The sequence below is a fragment of the Dromaius novaehollandiae genome, chromosome 11 (genome assembly GCF_036370855.1).
Source record: "Dromaius novaehollandiae isolate bDroNov1 chromosome 11, bDroNov1.hap1, whole genome shotgun sequence".
In the NCBI taxonomy this organism is placed as follows: Eukaryota; Metazoa; Chordata; class Aves; order Casuariiformes; family Dromaiidae; genus Dromaius; species Dromaius novaehollandiae.
The window spans coordinates 1,459,321-1,475,567 of NC_088108.1; positions in this window are offsets into that span (position 1 = coordinate 1,459,321).

The window sequence follows — 16,247 nt, forward strand, 5'->3', positions numbered from 1 at the left end:
CGCTTGTGAGGTCACAGTAACCTCAGTGCCTCCTAGGCCAGTTGCAGGCGCATGACTGCTGGCTGTGCTTGTGAGGTCACAGCCCCCTAAGTACCTCCTAGGCCACTGGCAAGCTCCTGCCTGCTGGCTGTGCTTGGGAAGTCACAGCAGCCTCAGTGCCTCCGAGGCCAGTGGCAGGCTCCTGGCTGCTGGCTGTGCTTGTGAGGTCACCGCAGCCTCAGTGCCTCATAGGTTAGTGGCAATCGCCCCACCTGGCTGTCCTTGTGAGGTCACAGGAGCCTCAGTGCCTCCTAGGGCCAGTGGCAGGCTCCTGACTGCTGGCTGTGCTTGGGAGGTCACAGCAGCCTCAGTGCCTCCTAGGCCAGTGGCAGGCGCATGGCTGCTGCCTGTGCTTGTGAGGTCACAGCAGCCTCAGTGCCTCCAAGGCCAGTGGCAGGCTCCTGGCTGCTGGCTGTGCTTGTGAGGTCACAGCAGCCTCAGTGCCTCTGAGGTCAGTGGCCTGCTCATGGCGGCTGGCTGTCCTTGTGAGGTCACAGCAGCCTCAGTGCCTCCGAGGCCAGTGGCAGGCTCCTGGCTGCTGGCTGTGCTTGTGAGGTCACCGCAGCCTCAGTGCCTCATAGGTTAGTGGCAATCGCCCCACCTGGCTGTCCTTGTGAGGTCACAGGAGCCTCAGTGCCTCCTAGGGCCAGTGGCAGGCTCATGACTGCTGGCTGTGCTTGGGAGGTACAGGAGCCTCAGTGCCTCCTAGGGTAGTTGCATGCTCACGCCTGCTGGCTGTGCTTGTGAGGTGTCAGCAACCTCAGTGCCTCCGAGGCCAGTGGCAGACTCATGGCTGCTGGCTGTGCTTGTGAGATCGCAGCAGTCTCAGCACCTCCTAGGCCAGTTGCATGCTCATGGCTGCTGGCTGTGCTTGTGAGGTCACAGCAGCCTAAGTGCCTGCTCGGCTGGAGGAAAGCTCATACCTGCTGGCTGTGCTTTGGAGGTCACAGCAGCCTCAGTGCCTCCGAGGTCAGTGGCCAGCAAAAGGCTGCTGGCTGTGCTTGTGAGGTCACAGCAGCCTCAGTGCCTCCTACGTCAGTTGCATGCTCCTGGATGCTGGCTGTGCTTGGGAGGTCACAGCAGCCTCAGTGCCTCTGAGGCCAGTGGCAGGCTCCTGGCTGCTGCCTGTGCTTGTGAGGTCACAACAGCCTCAGTGCCTCCGAGGCCAGTGGCAGGCTCCTGGCTGCTGGCTGTGCTTGTGAGGTCACCGCAGCCTCAGTGCCTCATAGGTTAGTGGCAATCGCCCCACCTGGCTGTCCTTGTGAGGTCACAGGAGCCTCAGTGCCTCCTAGGGCCAGTGGCAGGCTCATGACTGCTGGCTGTGCTTGGGAGGTACAGGAGCCTCAGTGCCTCCTAGGGCAGTTGCATGCTCATGCCTGCTGGCTGTGCTTGTGAGGTGTCAGCAACCTCAGTGCCTCCGAGGCCAGTGGCAGACTCATGGCTGCTGGCTGTGCTTGTGAGGTCGCAGCAGCCTCAGTGCCTCCTAGGGCAGTTGCATGCTCATGCTTGCTGGCTGTGCTTGTGAGGTCACAGCAGCCTCAGCGCCTCCTAGGCCAGTGGCAGGCTCCTGGATGCTGGCTGAGCTTGTGAGGTCACAGCAGCCTAAGTGCCTCCTCGGCTGGAGGAAAGTTCATACCTGCTGGCTGTGCTTTGGAGGTCACAGCAGCCTCAGTGCCTCCGAGGTCAGTGGCCAGCAAAAGGCTGCTGGCTGTGCTTGTGAGGTCACAGCAGCCTCAGTGCCTCCTACGTCAGTTGCATGCTCCTGGATGCTGGCTGTGCTTGGGAGGTCACAGCAGCCTCAGTGCCTCCTAGGCCAGTGGCAGGCGCATGGCTGCTGCCTGTGCTTGTGAGGTCACAGCAGACTCAGTGCCTCCGAGGCCAGTGGCAGGCTCCTGGCTGCTGCCTGTGCTTGTGAGGTCACAGCAGCCTCAGTGCCTCATAGCTTAGTGTTTAGCGCCCCCTGCTGGCTGTGCTTGTGAGATAACAGCAGCCTCAGTGCCTCTGTGGCCAGTGGCAGGCTCCTGGCTGCTGGCTGTGCTTCTGAGGTCACAGGAGCCTCAGTGCCTCCCAGGCCAGTGGCAGGCTCCTGGCTGCTGGATGTGCTTGGGAGGTCACAGCAGCCTCAGTGATTCCTACGTTAGTCTACAGCGCCCACTGCTGGCTGTGCTTGTGAGGTCACAGCAGCCTGAAAGTCTCCGAGGTCAGTTGCATGCTCATGGCTGCTGGCTCTGCTTGTGAGGTGATAGCAGCCTCAGTGCCTCCTAGGCCACTGGCAGGCACATGGCTGCCGGCTGTGCTTGTGAGGTGTCAGCAAACTCAGTGCCTCCTAGGCCAGTGGCAGGCTCATGGCTGCTGGCTGTGCTTGTGAGGTCACAGCAGCCTCCGTGCCTCCGAGGCCAGTGGCAGGCTCCTGGATGCTGCCTGTGCTTGTGAGGTCACAGCAGCCTCAGTGCCTCCGAGGTCAGTTGCATGCTCATGGCTGCTGGCTGTTTTTGGGAGGTCACAGCAGCCTCAGTGCCTCTGAGGCCAGTGGCAGGCTCATGGCTGCTGGCTGTGCTTGGAAGGTCACAGCAGCCTGGGTGCCTTCTGGGTAACTCTGCAGCGCCCCCTGCTGGCTGCGCTTGTGAGGTCACAGTAACCTCAGTGCCTCCTAGGCCAGTTGCAGGCGCATGGCTGCTGGCTGTGCTTGTGAGGTCACAGCCTCCTAAGTACCTCCTAGGCCACTGGCAAGCTCCTGCCTGCTGGCTGTGCTTGGGAGGTCACAGCAGCCTCAGTGCCTCCTAGGCCAGTGGCAGGCTCCTGGCTGCTGGCTGTGCTTGTGAGGTCACCGCAGCCTCAGTGCCTCATAGGTTAGTGGCAATCGCCCCACCTGGCTGTCCTTGTGAGGTCACAGGAGCCTCAGTGCCTCCTAGGGCCAGTGGCAGGCTCATGACTGCTGGCTGTGCTTGTGAGGTCACAGCAGCCTAAGTGCCTCCTCGGCTGGAGGAAAGTTCATACCTGCTGGCTGTGCTTTGGAGGTCACAGCAGCCTCAGTGCCTCCGAGGTCAGTGGCCAGCAAAAGGCTGCTGGCTGTGCTTGTGAGGTCACAGCAGCCTCAGTGCCTCCTACGTCAGTTGCATGCTCCTGGATGCTGGCTGTGCTTGGGAGGTCACAGCAGCCTCAGTGCTTCCTAGGCCAGTGGCAGGCGCATGGCTGCTGCCTGTGCTTGTGAGGTCACAGCAGACTCAGTGCCTCCGAGGCCAGTGGCAGGCTCCTGGCTGCTGGCTGTGCTTGTGAGGTCACAGCAGCCTCAGTGCCTCATAGCTTAGTGTTTAGCGCCCCCTGCTGGCTGTGCTTGTGAGATAACAGCAGCCTCAGTGCCTCTGTGGCCAGTGGCAGGCTCATGGCTGCTGGCTGTGCTTCTGAGGTCACAGCAGCCTCAGTGCCTCCCAGGCCAGGGGCAGGCTCCTGGCTGCTGGCTGTGCTTGTGAGGTCACAGCAGCCTCAGTGATTCCTACGTTAGTCTACAGCGCCCACTGCTGGCTGTGCTTGTGAGGTCACAGCAGCCTGAAAGTCTCCGAGGTCAGTTGCATGCTCATGGCTGCTGGCTCTGCTTGTGAGGTGATAGCAGCCTCAGTGCCTCCTAGGCCACTGGCAGGCACATGGCTGCCGGCTGTGCTTGTGAGGTGTCATCAAACTCAGTGCCTCCTAGGCCAGTGGCAGGCTCATGGCTGCTGGCTGTGCTTGGGAGGTCACAGCAGCCTCTGTGCCTCCGAGGCCAGTGGCAGGCTCCTGGCTGCTGGCTGTGCTTGTGAGGTCACAGCAGCCTCAGTGCCTCCGAGGTCAGTGGCATGCTCATGGCTGCTGGCTGTTTTTGGGAGGTCACAGCAGCCTCAGTGCCTCTGAGGCCAGTGGCAGGCTCATGGCTGCTGGCTGTGCTTGGGAGGTCACAGCAGCCTGGCTGCCTTCTGGGTAACTCTGCAGCGCCCCCTGCTGGCTGCGCTTGTGAGGTCACAGTAACCTCAGTGCCTCCTAGGCCAGTTGCAGGCGCATGGCTGCTGGCTGTGCTTGTGAGGTCACAGCCTCCTAAGTACCTCCTAGGCCACTGGCAAGCTCCTGCCTGCTGGCTGTGCTTGGGAAGTCACAGCAGCCTCAGTGCCTCCGAGGCCAGTGGCAGGTTCCTGGCTGCTGGCTGAGCTTGTGAGGTCACCGCAGCCTCAGTGCCTCATAGGTTAGTGGCAATCGCCCCACCTGGCTGTCCTTGTGAGGTCACAGGAGCCTCAGTGCCTCCTAGGGCCAGTGGCAGGCTCCTGACTGCTGGCTGTGCTTGGGAGGTCACAGCATCCTCAGTGCCTCCTAGGCCAGTGGCAGGCGCATGGCTGCTGCCTGTGCTTGTGAGGTCACAGCAGCCTCAGTGCCTCCAAGGCCAGTGGCAGGCTCCTGGCTGCTGGCTGTGCTTGTGAGGTCACAGCAGCCTCAGTGCCTCTGAGGTCAGTGGCCTGCTCATGGCGGCTGGCTGTGCTTGTGAGGTCACAGCAGCCTCAGTGCCTCCGAGGCCAGTGGCAGGCTCCTGGCTGCTGGCTGTGCTTGTGAGGTCACCGCAGCCTCAGTGCCTCATAGTTTAGTGGCAATCGCCCCACCTGGCTGTCCTTGTGAGGTCACAGGAGCCTCAGTGCCTCCTAGGGCCAGTGGCAGGCTCATGACTGCTGGCTGTGCTTGGGAGGTACAGGAGCCTCAGTGCCTCCTAGGGTAGTTGCATGCTCACGCCTGCTGGCTGTGCTTGTGAGGTGTCAGCAACCTCAGTGCCTCCGAGGCCAGTGGCAGACTCATGGCTGCTGGCTGTGCTTGTGAGATCGCAGCAACATCACTTCCTCCTAGGTCAGTGGCAGGCTCATGCCTGCTGGCTGTGCTTGTGAGGTCACAGTAGCCTGAAAGCCTCCGAGGCCAGTGGCAGGCTCCTGGCTGCTGGCTGTGCTTGTGAGGTCACAGCAGCCCCAGGGCATCATAGGTTAGTGGCAAGCGCACCTGCTGGCTGTCCTTGTGAGGTCACTGCAGCCTCAGTGCCTCCTAGGCCAGTGGCAGGCTCATGCCTGCTGCCTGGGCTTGTGACGTCACAGCAGCCTCCATGTCTCCATGGTCAGTGGCTTAATCATGGCTGCTGGCTGTGCTTGTGAGGTCACCGCAACCTCAGTGTCTCCTCGGCTGGAGGAAAGTTCATACCTCCTGGCTGTGCTTGTGAGGTCACAGCAGCCTCAGTGCCTCCGAGGCCAGTGGCAGGCTCATGGCTGCTGGCTGTGCTTGTGAGGTCACAGCAGCCTCAGTGCCTCTGAGGCCAGTGGCAGGCTCATGGCTGCTGGCTGTGCTTGTGAGGTCACAGCAGCCTGAATGCCTCCTAGGCCACTGGCAAGATCATGCCAGCTGGCTGTGCTTGTGAGGTTACAGCAGGCTCAGTGCATCATACGTTAGTGGCAAGCACCCCTGCTGGCTGTGCTTGTGAGGTCACAGCAGCCTCAGTGCCTCCTAGGCCAGTGGCAGGCTCATGGTTGCTGCCTTTGGTTGTGAGGCCAGAGCAGCCTCTGTGGCTCGGATGCCAGTGACAGGCTCCTGGCTGGTGGCTGTGCTTGTGAGGTCACAGCAGCCTGAGATCGTCTGCGGCCAGTGGCAGGCTCATGGCTGCTGGCTGTGCCTGTGAGGCCACAGCAGCTTCAGTGCCTCCTAGATAAGTCTACAGCGCCCCCTGCTGCCTCTGCTTGTGAGGTCACGGCTGCTTGAATGCCACCTAGGCCAGTGGCAGGTTCCTGATTGCTGGCTGTGCCTGTGAGCTCACAGCAGCCTCATTGCCTCCTAGTCCAGTGGCAGGCTCATGGCTGCTGGCTGTGCTTGTGAGGTCACAGCAGGCTCAGTGCCTCCCAGGCCGGTGGCAGCTTCAGGGCTGCTGGCTGTGCTTGTGAGGTCACAGCAGCCTCAGTGCCTCATAGGTTAGTGGCAACGTGCCTGCTGGCTGTGCTTGTAAGGTCACAGCAGCCTCAGTGCTTGCTAGGCCAGTGGCAGGCTCATGGCTGCTGGCTGTGCTTGTCAGGTCACAGCAGCCTCAGTGCGTCCTGGGTAGCTCTGCAGCGCCCCCTGCTGGCTGTGCTTGGGAGGTCACAGCAGCCTCAGTGCTCGCTAGGCTATTGGCAGGCTCCTGACTGCTGCCTGTGCTTGGGAGGTCACAGCAGACTCAGTGCCTCCTAGGCCAGTGGCAGGCTCATGGCTGCTGGCTGTGCTTGTGAGGTCACAGTAGCCTCAGTGCCTCCTGGGTAACTCTGCAGCGCCCCCTGCTGGCTGTGCTTGGGAGATCACAGCAGCCTCAGTGCCTCCTAGGCCAGTGGCAGGCTCCTGGCTGCTGTCTGTGCTTGTGAGGTCACAGAAAACTAAGTGCCTCCGAGGTCAGTGGCATGCTCATTGGTGATGGCTGTCCTTGGGAGGTCACAGCAGACTCAGTGCCTCTGAGACCAGTGGCAGGCTCATGGCTGCTGGCTGTGCTTGTGAGGTCACCGCAGCCTCAGTGCCTCATAGGTTAGTGGCAATCGCCCAGCCTAGCTGTGCTTGTGAGGTCACAGCAGCCTCTGTGCCTCCTAGGCCAGTGGCAGGTTCCTGGCTGCTGCCTGTGCTTGTGAGGTCACAGCAGCCTGAGATCATCAGCGGCCAGGGGCAGGCTTATGGCTGCCGGCTGTGCTTGTGAGGTCACAGCAGCCTCAGTGCCTCCTGGGTAACTCTGCAGCGCCCCCTGCTGGCTGTGCTTGGGAGGTCACAGCAGCCTCAGTGCTCGCTAGGCTATTGGCAGGCTCCTGGCTGCTGTCTGTGCTTGGGAGGTCACAGCAGACTCAGTGCCTCCTAGGCCAGTTGCATGCTCACAGCTGCTGGCTGTGCTTGTGAGGTCACAGCAGCCTGAGTGCCTTCTGGGTAATTCTGCAGCGCCCTCTGCTGGCTGTGCTTTTTAGGTCACAGCAGCCTCAGTGCCTCCTAGCCAAGTGGCAGGCTCCTGGCTGCTTCCTGTGCTTGGGAGGGCACAGCAGCCTCAGTACCTCCTAGGCCACTGGAAAGCTCCTGCCTCCTGGCTCTGCTTTTCAGGTCACAGCAGCCTCAGTGCCTCATAGGTTAGTGGCAAGCGCCCCTTCTGGCTGTGCTTGTGAGGTCACAGCAGCCTCAGTGCCTCCTAGGCCAGTGGCAGGCTCCTGGCTGCTGGCTGTGCTTGTGAGGTCACAGCAGCCTAAGTACCTCCTTCGTTACTCTACAGCTCCCACTGCTGCCTCTGCTTGTGAGGTCACAACAGCCTCATTGCCGCCTAGGCCAGTGGCAGGCTCATGGCTGCTGGCTGTGGTTGGGATTTCACAGCAGCCTCAGTTCCTCCTAGGTCAGTGGCAGGCTCATGGCTGCTGGCTGTGCTTGTGAGGTCACAGCAGCCTCAGTGCCTCTTTTGCCAGGGGCAGGCTCCTGGCTGCTGGCTGTGCTTGTGAGATCACAGCAGGCTCAGTGCCTCCTAGGCCAGTGGCATGCTCATGCCTGCTGGTTGTGCCTGGGAGGTCACAGCAGCCTCCGTACCTCCTTCGTTAGTCTAGAGCTCCCACTGCTGCCTCTGCTTGTGAGGTCACAGCTGCTTTAATGCCACCTAAGCCAGTGGCAGGCTCCTGGCTGCTTGCTGTGCTTGTGAGGTCACAGCAGCCTCAGTGCCTCCGAGGTCGGTTGCATGGTCATGGCTCCTGGCTGTGCTTGGGAGGTCACAGCAGCCTCAGTGCCTCCTAGTCCAGTGGCAGGCTCATGGCTGCTGGCTGTGCTTGTGAGGTCACAGCAGGCTCAGTGCCTTCCAGGCCGGTGGCAGCTTAATGGCTGCTGGCTGTGCTTGTGAGGTCACAGCAGCCTCAGTGCCTCTATTGCCAGTGGCAGGCCCGTGGCTGCTGGCTGTGCTTGTGAGGTCCCAGAAAACTCAGTGCCTCCGAGGCCAGTGGCAGGCTCCTGGCTGCTGGCTGTGCTTGTAAGGTCACGGCAGCCTCAGTGCTTGCTAGGCCAATGGCAGGCTCACGGCTGCTGGCTGTGCTTGTGAGGTCACAGGAGCCTCAGTGCCTCCTGGGTAACTCTGCAGCGCCCCCTGCTGGCTGTGCTTGGGAGGTCACAGCAGCCTCAGTGCTCGCTAGGCTATTGGCAGGCTCCTGGCTGCTGTCTGTGCTTGGGAGGTCACAGCAGACTCAGTGCCTCCTAGGCCAGTGGCATGCTCACGGCTGCTGGCTGTGCTTGTGAGGTCACAGCAGCCTGAGTGCCTTCTGGGTAATTCTGCAGCGCCCTCTGCTGGCTGTGCTTTTTAGGTCACAGCAGCCTCAGTGCCTCCTAGCCAAGTGGCAGGCTCCTGGCTGCTTCCTGTGCTTGGGAGGGCACAGCAGCCTCAGTACCTCCTAGGCCACTGGAAAGCTCCTGCCTCCTGGCTCTGTTTTTCAGGTCACAGCAGCCTCAGTGCCTCATAGGTTAGTGGCAAGCGCCCCTTCTGGCTGTGCTTGTGAGGTCACAGCAGCCTGAGTGCCTCCTAGGCCAGTGGCAGGCTCCTGGCTGCTGGCTGTGCTTGTGAGGTCACAGCAGCCTAAGTACCTCCTTCGTTACTCTACAGCTCCCACTGCTGCCTCTGCGTGTGAGGTCACAGCAGCCTCATTGCCGCCTAGGCCAGTGGCAGGCTCATGGCTGCTGGCTGTGCTTGGGATTTCACAGCAGCCTCAGTTCCTCCTAGGTCAGTGGCAGGCGCCTGGCTGCTGGCTGTGCTTGTGAGGTCACAGCAGCCTCAGTGCCTCTTTTGCCAGGGGCAGTCTCCTGGCTGCCGGCTGTGCTTGTGAGATCACAGCAGGCTCAGTGCCTCCTAGGCCAGTGGCATGCTCATGCCTGCTGGTTGTGCCTGGGAGGTCACAGCAGCCTCCGTACCTCCTTCGTTAGTCTAGAGCTCCCACTGCTGCCTCTGCTTGTGAGGTCACAGCTGCTTTAATGCCACCTAGGCCAGTGGCAGGCTCCTGGCTGCTTCCTCTGCTTGTGAGGTCACAGCAGCCTCAGTGCCTCCGAGGTCGGTTGCATGGTCATGGCTCCTGGCTGTGCTTGGGAGGTCACAGCAGCCTCAGTGCCTCCTAGTCCAGTGGCAGGCTCATGGCTGCTGGCTGTGCTTGTGAGGTCACAGCAGGCTGAGTGCCTCCCAGGCCGGTGGCAGCTTCATGGCTGCTAGCTGTGTTGTGAGGTCACAGCAGCCTCAGTGCCTCTATTGCCAGTGGCAGGCCCGTGGCTGCTGGCTGTGCTTGTGAGGTCCCAGAAAACTCAGTGCCTCCGAGGCCAGTGGCAGGTTCCTGGCTGCTGCCTGGGCTTGTGAGGTCACAGCAGCCTCAGTGCCTCATAGGTTAGTGGCAAGCACGCCTGCTGGCTGTGCTTGTAAGGTCACGGCAGCCTCAGTGCTTGCTAGGCCAATGGCAGGCTCACGGCTGCTGGCTGTGCTTGTGAGGTCACAGCAGCCTCAGTGCCTCCTAGGCCAGTGGCATGCTCCTGGCTGCTGGCTGTGCTTGTGAGGTCACAGCAGACTCAGTGCCTCATAGGTTAGTGTCTAGCGCCCCCTGCTGGCTGTCCTTTTGAGGTCACAGCAGCCTGAGTGCCTCCTAGGTAACTCTACAGCGCCCCCTGCTGTCTGTGCTTGGGAGGTGATAGCAGCCTGAGTGCCTCCCAGGCCCGTGGCAGGGTCATGTCTGCTAGCTGTGCTTGGGTGGTCACAGCAGCCTGGGTGCCTCCTAGGCCAGTGTCAGACTCATGGCTGCTGGCTGTGGTTGGGAGGTCCCGGCAACATCATTGCCTCCTAGGCCAGTGGCAGGCTCCTGGCTGCTTCCTGTGCTTGTGAGGTCACAGCAGCCTCAGTGCCTCCGAGGTCGGTTGCATGGTCATGGCTCCTGGCTGTGCTTGGGAGGTCACAGCAGCCTGAGATCGTCTGCGGCCAGTGGCAGGCTCATGGCTGCTGGCTGTGCCTGTGAGGCCACAGCAGCTTCAGTGCCTCCTAGATAAGTCTACAGCACCCCCTGCTGCCTCTGCTTGTGAGGTCACGGCTGCTTGAATGCCACCTAGGCCAGTGGCAGGTTCCTGATTGCTGGCTGTGCCTGTGAGCTCACAGCAGCCTCATTGCCTCCTAGTCCAGTGGCAGGCTCATGGCTGCTGGCTGTGCTTGTGAGGTCACAGCAGGCTCAGTGCCTCCCAGGCCGGTGGCAGCTTCAGGGCTGCTGGCTGTGCTTGTGAGGTCACAGCAGCCTCAGTGCCTCATAGGTTAGTGGCAACGTGCCTGCTGGCTGTGCTTGTAAGGTCACGGCAGCCTCAGTGCTTGCTAGGCCAGTGGCAGGCTCATGGCTGCTGGCTGTGCTTGTCAGGTCACAGCAGCCTCAGTGCGTCCTGGGTAGCTCTGCAGCGCCCCCTGCTGGCTGTGCTTGGGAGGTCACAGCAGCCTCAGTGCTCGCTAGGCTATTGGCAGGCTCCTGACTGCTGCCTGTGCTTGGGAGGTCACAGCAGACTCAGTGCCTCCTAGGCCAGTGGCAGGCTCATGGCTGCTGGCTGTGCTTGTGAGGTCACAGTAGCCTCAGTGCCTCCTGGGTAACTCTGCAGCGCCCCCTGCTGGCTGTGCTTGGGAGATCACAGCAGCCTCAGTGCCTCCTAGGCCAGTGGCAGGCTCCTGGCTGCTGTCTGTGCTTGTGAGGTCACAGAAAACTAAGTGCCTCCGAGGTCAGTGGCATGCTCATTGGTGATGGCTGTCCTTGGGAGGTCACAGCAGACTCAGTGCCTCTGAGACCAGTGGCAGGCTCATGGCTGCTGGCTGTGCTTGTGAGGTCACCGCAGCCTCAGTGCCTCATAGGTTAGTGGCAATCGCCCAGCCTAGCTGTGCTTGTGAGGTCACAGCAGCCTCTGTGCCTCCTAGGCCAGTGGCAGGTTCCTGGCTGCTGCCTGTGCTTGTGAGGTCACAGCAGCCTGAGATCATCAGCGGCCAGGGGCAGGCTTATGGCTGCCGGCTGTGCTTGTGAGGTCACAGCAGCCTCAGTGCCTCCTGGGTAACTCTGCAGCGCCCCCTGCTGGCTGTGCTTGGGAGGTCACAGCAGCCTCAGTGCTCGCTAGGCTATTGGCAGGCTCCTGGCTGCTGTCTGTGCTTGGGAGGTCACAGCAGACTCAGTGCCTCCTAGGCCAGTTGCATGCTCACAGCTGCTGGCTGTGCTTGTGAGGTCACAGCAGCCTGAGTGCCTTCTGGGTAATTCTGCAGCGCCCTCTGCTGGCTGTGCTTTTTAGGTCACAGCAGCCTCAGTGCCTCCTAGCCAAGTGGCAGGCTCCTGGCTGCTTCCTGTGCTTGGGAGGGCACAGCAGCCTCAGTACCTCCTAGGCCACTGGAAAGCTCCTGCCTCCTGGCTCTGCTTTTCAGGTCACAGCAGCCTCAGTGCCTCATAGGTTAGTGGCAAGCGCCCCTTCTGGCTGTGCTTGTGAGGTCACAGCAGCCTCAGTGCCTCCTAGGCCAGTGGCAGGCTCCTGGCTGCTGGCTGTGCTTGTGAGGTCACAGCAGCCTAAGTACCTCCTTCGTTACTCTACAGCTCCCACTGCTGCCTCTGCTTGTGAGGTCACAACAGCCTCATTGCCGCCTAGGCCAGTGGCAGGCTCATGGCTGCTGGCTGTGCTTGGGATTTCACAGCAGCCTCAGTTCCTCCTAGGTCAGTGGCAGGCTCATGGCTGCTGGCTGTGCTTGTGAGGTCACAGCAGCCTCAGTGCCTCTTTTGCCAGGGGCAGGCTCCTGGCTGCTGGCTGTGCTTGTGAGATCACAGCAGGCTCAGTGCCTCCTAGGCCAGTGGCATGCTCATGCCTGCTGGTTGTGCCTGGGAGGTCACAGCAGCCTCCGTACCTCCTTCGTTAGTCTAGAGCTCCCACTGCTGCCTCTGCTTGTGAGGTCACAGCTGCTTTAATGCCACCTAGGCCAGTGGCAGGCCCCTGGCTGCTTCCTCTGCTTGTGAGGTCACAGCAGCCTCAGTGCCTCCGAGGTCGGTTGCATGGTCATGGCTCCTGGCTGTGCTTGGGAGGTCACAGCAGCCTCAGTGCCTCCTAGTCCAGTGGCAGGCTCATGGCTGCTGGCTGTGCTTGTGAGGTCACAGCAGGCTCAGTGCCTTCCAGGCCGGTGGCAGCTTAATGGCTGCTGGCTGTGCTTGTGAGGTCACAGCAGCCTCAGTGCCTCTATTGCCAGTGGCAGGCCCGTGGCTGCTGGCTGTGCTTGTGAGGTCCCAGAAAACTCAGTGCCTCCGAGGCCAGTGGCAGGCTCCTGGCTGCTGGCTGTGCTTGTAAGGTCACGGCAGCCTCAGTGCTTGCTAGGCCAATGGCAGGCTCACGGCTGCTGGCTGTGCTTGTGAGGTCACAGCAGCCTCAGTGCCTCCTGGGTAACTCTGCAGCGCCCCCTGCTGGCTGTGCTTGGGAGGTCACAGCAGCCTCAGTGCTCGCTAGGCTATTGGCAGGCTCCTGGCTGCTGTCTGTGCTTGGGAGGTCACAGCAGACTCAGTGCCTCCTAGGCCAGTGGCATGCTCACGGCTGCTGGCTGTGCTTGTGAGGTCACAGCAGCCTGAGTGCCTTCTGGGTAATTCTGCAGCGCCCTCTGCTGGCTGTGCTTTTTAGGTCACAGCAGCCTCAGTGCCTCCTAGCCAAGTGGCAGGCTCCTGGCTGCTTCCTGTGCTTGGGAGGGCACAGCAGCCTCAGTACCTCCTAGGCCACTGGAAAGCTCCTGCCTCCTGGCTCTGCTTTTCAGGTCACAGCAGCCTCAGTGCCTCATAGGTTAGTGGCAAGCGCCCCTTCTGGCTGTGCTTGTGAGGTCACAGCAGCCTGAGTGCCTCCTAGGCCAGTGGCAGGCTCCTGGCTGCTGGCTGTGCTTGTGAGGTCACAGCAGCCTAAGTACCTCCTTCGTTACTCTACAGCTCCCACTGCTGCCTCTGCGTGTGAGGTCACAGCAGCCTCATTGCCGCCTAGGCCAGTGGCAGGCTCATGGCTGCTGGCTGTGCTTGGGATTTCACAGCAGCCTCAGTTCCTCCTAGGTCAGTGGCAGGCGCCTGGCTGCTGGCTGTGCTTGTGAGGTCACAGCAGCCTCAGTGCCTCTTTTGCCAGGGGCAGTCTCCTGGCTGCCGGCTGTGCTTGTGAGATCACAGCAGGCTCAGTGCCTCCTAGGCCAGTGGCATGCTCATGCCTGCTGGTTGTGCCTGGGAGGTCACAGCAGCCTCCGTACCTCCTTCGTTAGTCTAGAGCTCCCACTGCTGCCTCTGCTTGTGAGGTCACAGCTGCTTTAATGCCACCTAGGCCAGTGGCAGGCTCCTGGCTGCTTCCTGTGCTTGTGAGGTCACAGCAGCCTCAGTGCCTCCGAGGTCGGTTGCATGGTCATGGCTCCTGGCTGTGCTTGGGAGGTCACAGCAGCCTCAGTGCCTCCTAGTCCAGTGGCAGGCTCATGGCTGCTGGCTGTGCTTGTGAGGTCACAGCAGGCTGAGTGCCTCCCAGGCCGGTGGCAGCTTCATGGCTGCTAGCTGTGTTGTGAGGTCACAGCAGCCTCAGTGCCTCTATTGCCAGTGGCAGGCCCGTGGCTGCTGGCTGTGCTTGTGAGGTCCCAGAAAACTCAGTGCCTCCGAGGCCAGTGGCAGGTTCCTGGCTGCTGCCTGGGCTTGTGAGGTCACAGCAGCCTCAGTGCCTCATAGGTTAGTGGCAAGCACGCCTGCTGGCTGTGCTTGTAAGGTCACGGCAGCCTCAGTGCTTGCTAGGCCAATGGCAGGCTCACGGCTGCTGGCTGTGCTTGTGAGGTCACAGCAGCCTCAGTGCCTCCTAGGCCAGTGGCATGCTCCTGGCTGCTGGCTGTGCTTGTGAGGTCACAGCAGACTCAGTGCCTCATAGGTTAGTGTCTAGCGCCCCCTGCTGGCTGTCCTTTTGAGGTCACAGCAGCCTGAGTGCCTCCTAGGTAACTCTACAGCGCCCCCTGCTGTCTGTGCTTGGGAGGTGATAGCAGCCTGAGTGCCTCCCAGGCCCGTGGCAGGGTCATGTCTGCTAGCTGTGCTTGGGTGGTCACAGCAGCCTGGGAGCCTCCTAGGCCAGTGTCAGACTCATGGCTGCTGGCTGTGGTTGGGAGGTCCCGGCAACATCATTGCCTCCTAGGCCAGTGGCAGGCTCCTGGCTGCTTCCTGTGCTTGTGAGGTCACAGCAGCCTCAGTGCCTCCGAGGTCGGTTGCATGGTCATGGCTCCTGGCTGTGCTTGGGAGGTCACAGCAGCCTCAGTGCCTCCTAGTCCAGTGGCAGGCTCATGGCTGCTGGCTGTGCTTGTGAGGTCACAGCAGGCTCAGTGCCTCCCAGGCCGGTGGCAGCTTCATGGCTGCTAGCTGTGTTGTGAGGTCACAGGAGCCTCAGTGCCTCTATTGCCAGTGGCAGGCCCCTGGCTGCTGGCTGTGCTTGTGAGGTCCCAGAAAACTCAGTGCCTCCGAGGCCAGTGGCAGGCTCATGCCTGCTGCCTGGGCTTGTGAGGTCACAGCAGCCTCAGTGCCTCCTAGGCCAGTGGCAGGCTCATGGCTGCTGGCTGTGCTTGTGAGGTCACAGCAGCCTCAGTGCCTCTGAGGCCAGTGGCAGGCTCATGGCTGCTGGCTGTGCTTGTGAGATCGGAGGAACATCACTTCCTCCTAGGTCAGTGGCAGGCTCATGCCTGCTGGCTGTGCTTGTGACATCACAGCAGCCTCAGTGGCTCCGAGGTCAGTTGCATGCTGATGGCTGCTGGCTGTGCTTGTGAGGTCACAGCAGCCTCAGTGCCTCCTAGGCCACTGGCAGGCTCCTGCTTGCTGGCTGTCCTTGTGAGGTCACAGCAGCCTGAAAGCCTCCGAGGCCAGTGGCAGGCTCCTGGCTGCTGGCTGTGCTTGTGAGGTCACAGCAGCCCCAGGGCATCATAGGTTAGTGGCAAGCGCACCTGCTGGCTGTCCTTGTGAGGTCACTGCAGCCTCAGTGCCTCCTAGGCCAGTGGCAGGCTCATGCCTGCTGCCTGGGCTTGTGACGTCACAGCAGCCTCCATGTCTCCATGGTCAGTGGCTTAATCATGGCTGCTGGCTGTGCTTGTGAGGTCACCGCAACCTCAGTGTCTCCTAGGCCAGTGGCAGGCTCCTGGCTGCTGGCTGTGCTTGTGAGGTCACAGCAGCCTCCGTGACTCCTCGGCTGGAGGAAAGTTCATACCTCCTGGCTGTGCTTGTGAGGTCACAGCAGCCTCAGTGCCTCCGAGGCCAGTGGCAGGCTCATGGCTGCTGGCTGTGCTTGTGAGGTCACAGCAGCCTCAGTGCCTCTGAGGCCAGTGGCAGGCTCATGGCTGCTGGCTGTGCTTGTGAGGTCACAGCAGCCTGAATGCCTCCTAGGCCACTGGCAAGATCATGCCAGCTGGCTGTGCTTGTGAGGTCACAGCAGCCTCAGTGCCTCTTTTTCCAGGGGCAGGCTCCTGGCTGCCGGCTGTGCTTGTGAGATCACAGCAGGCTCAGTGCCTCCTAGGCCAGTGGCATGCTCATGCCTGCTGGTTGTGCCTGGGAGGTCACAGCAGCCTCCGTACCTCCTTCGTTAGTCTAGAGCTCCCACTGCTGCCTCTGCTTGTGAGGTCACAGCTGCTTTAATGCCACCTAGGCCAGTGGCAGGCTCCTGGCTGCTTCCTGTGCTTGTGAGGTCACAGCAGCCTCAGTGCCTCCGAGGTCGGTTGCATGGTCATGGCTCCTGGCTGTGCTTGGGAGGTCACAGCAGCCTCAGTGCCTCCTAGTCCAGTGGCAGGCTCCTGGCTGCTGGCTGTGCTTGTGAGGTCACAGCAGGCTCAGTGCCTCCCAGGCCGGTGGCAGCTTCATGGCTGCTAGCTGTGTTGTGAGGTCACAGCAGCCTCAGTGCCTCTATTGCCAGTGGCAGGCTCCTGGCTGCTGGCTGTGCTTGTGAGGTCCCAGATAATTCAGTGCCTCCGAGGCCAGTGGCAGGTTCCTGGCTGCTGCCTGGGCTTGTGAGGTCACAGCAGCCTCAGTGCCTCATAGGTTAGTGGAAAGCACGCCTGCTGGCTGTGCTTGTAAGGTCACGGCAGCCTCAGTGCTTGCTAGGCCAATGGCAGGCTCACGGCTGCTGGCTGTGCTTGTGAGGTCACAGCAGCCTCAGTGCCTCCTGGGTAACTCTGCAGCGCCCCCTGCTGGCTGTGCTTGGGA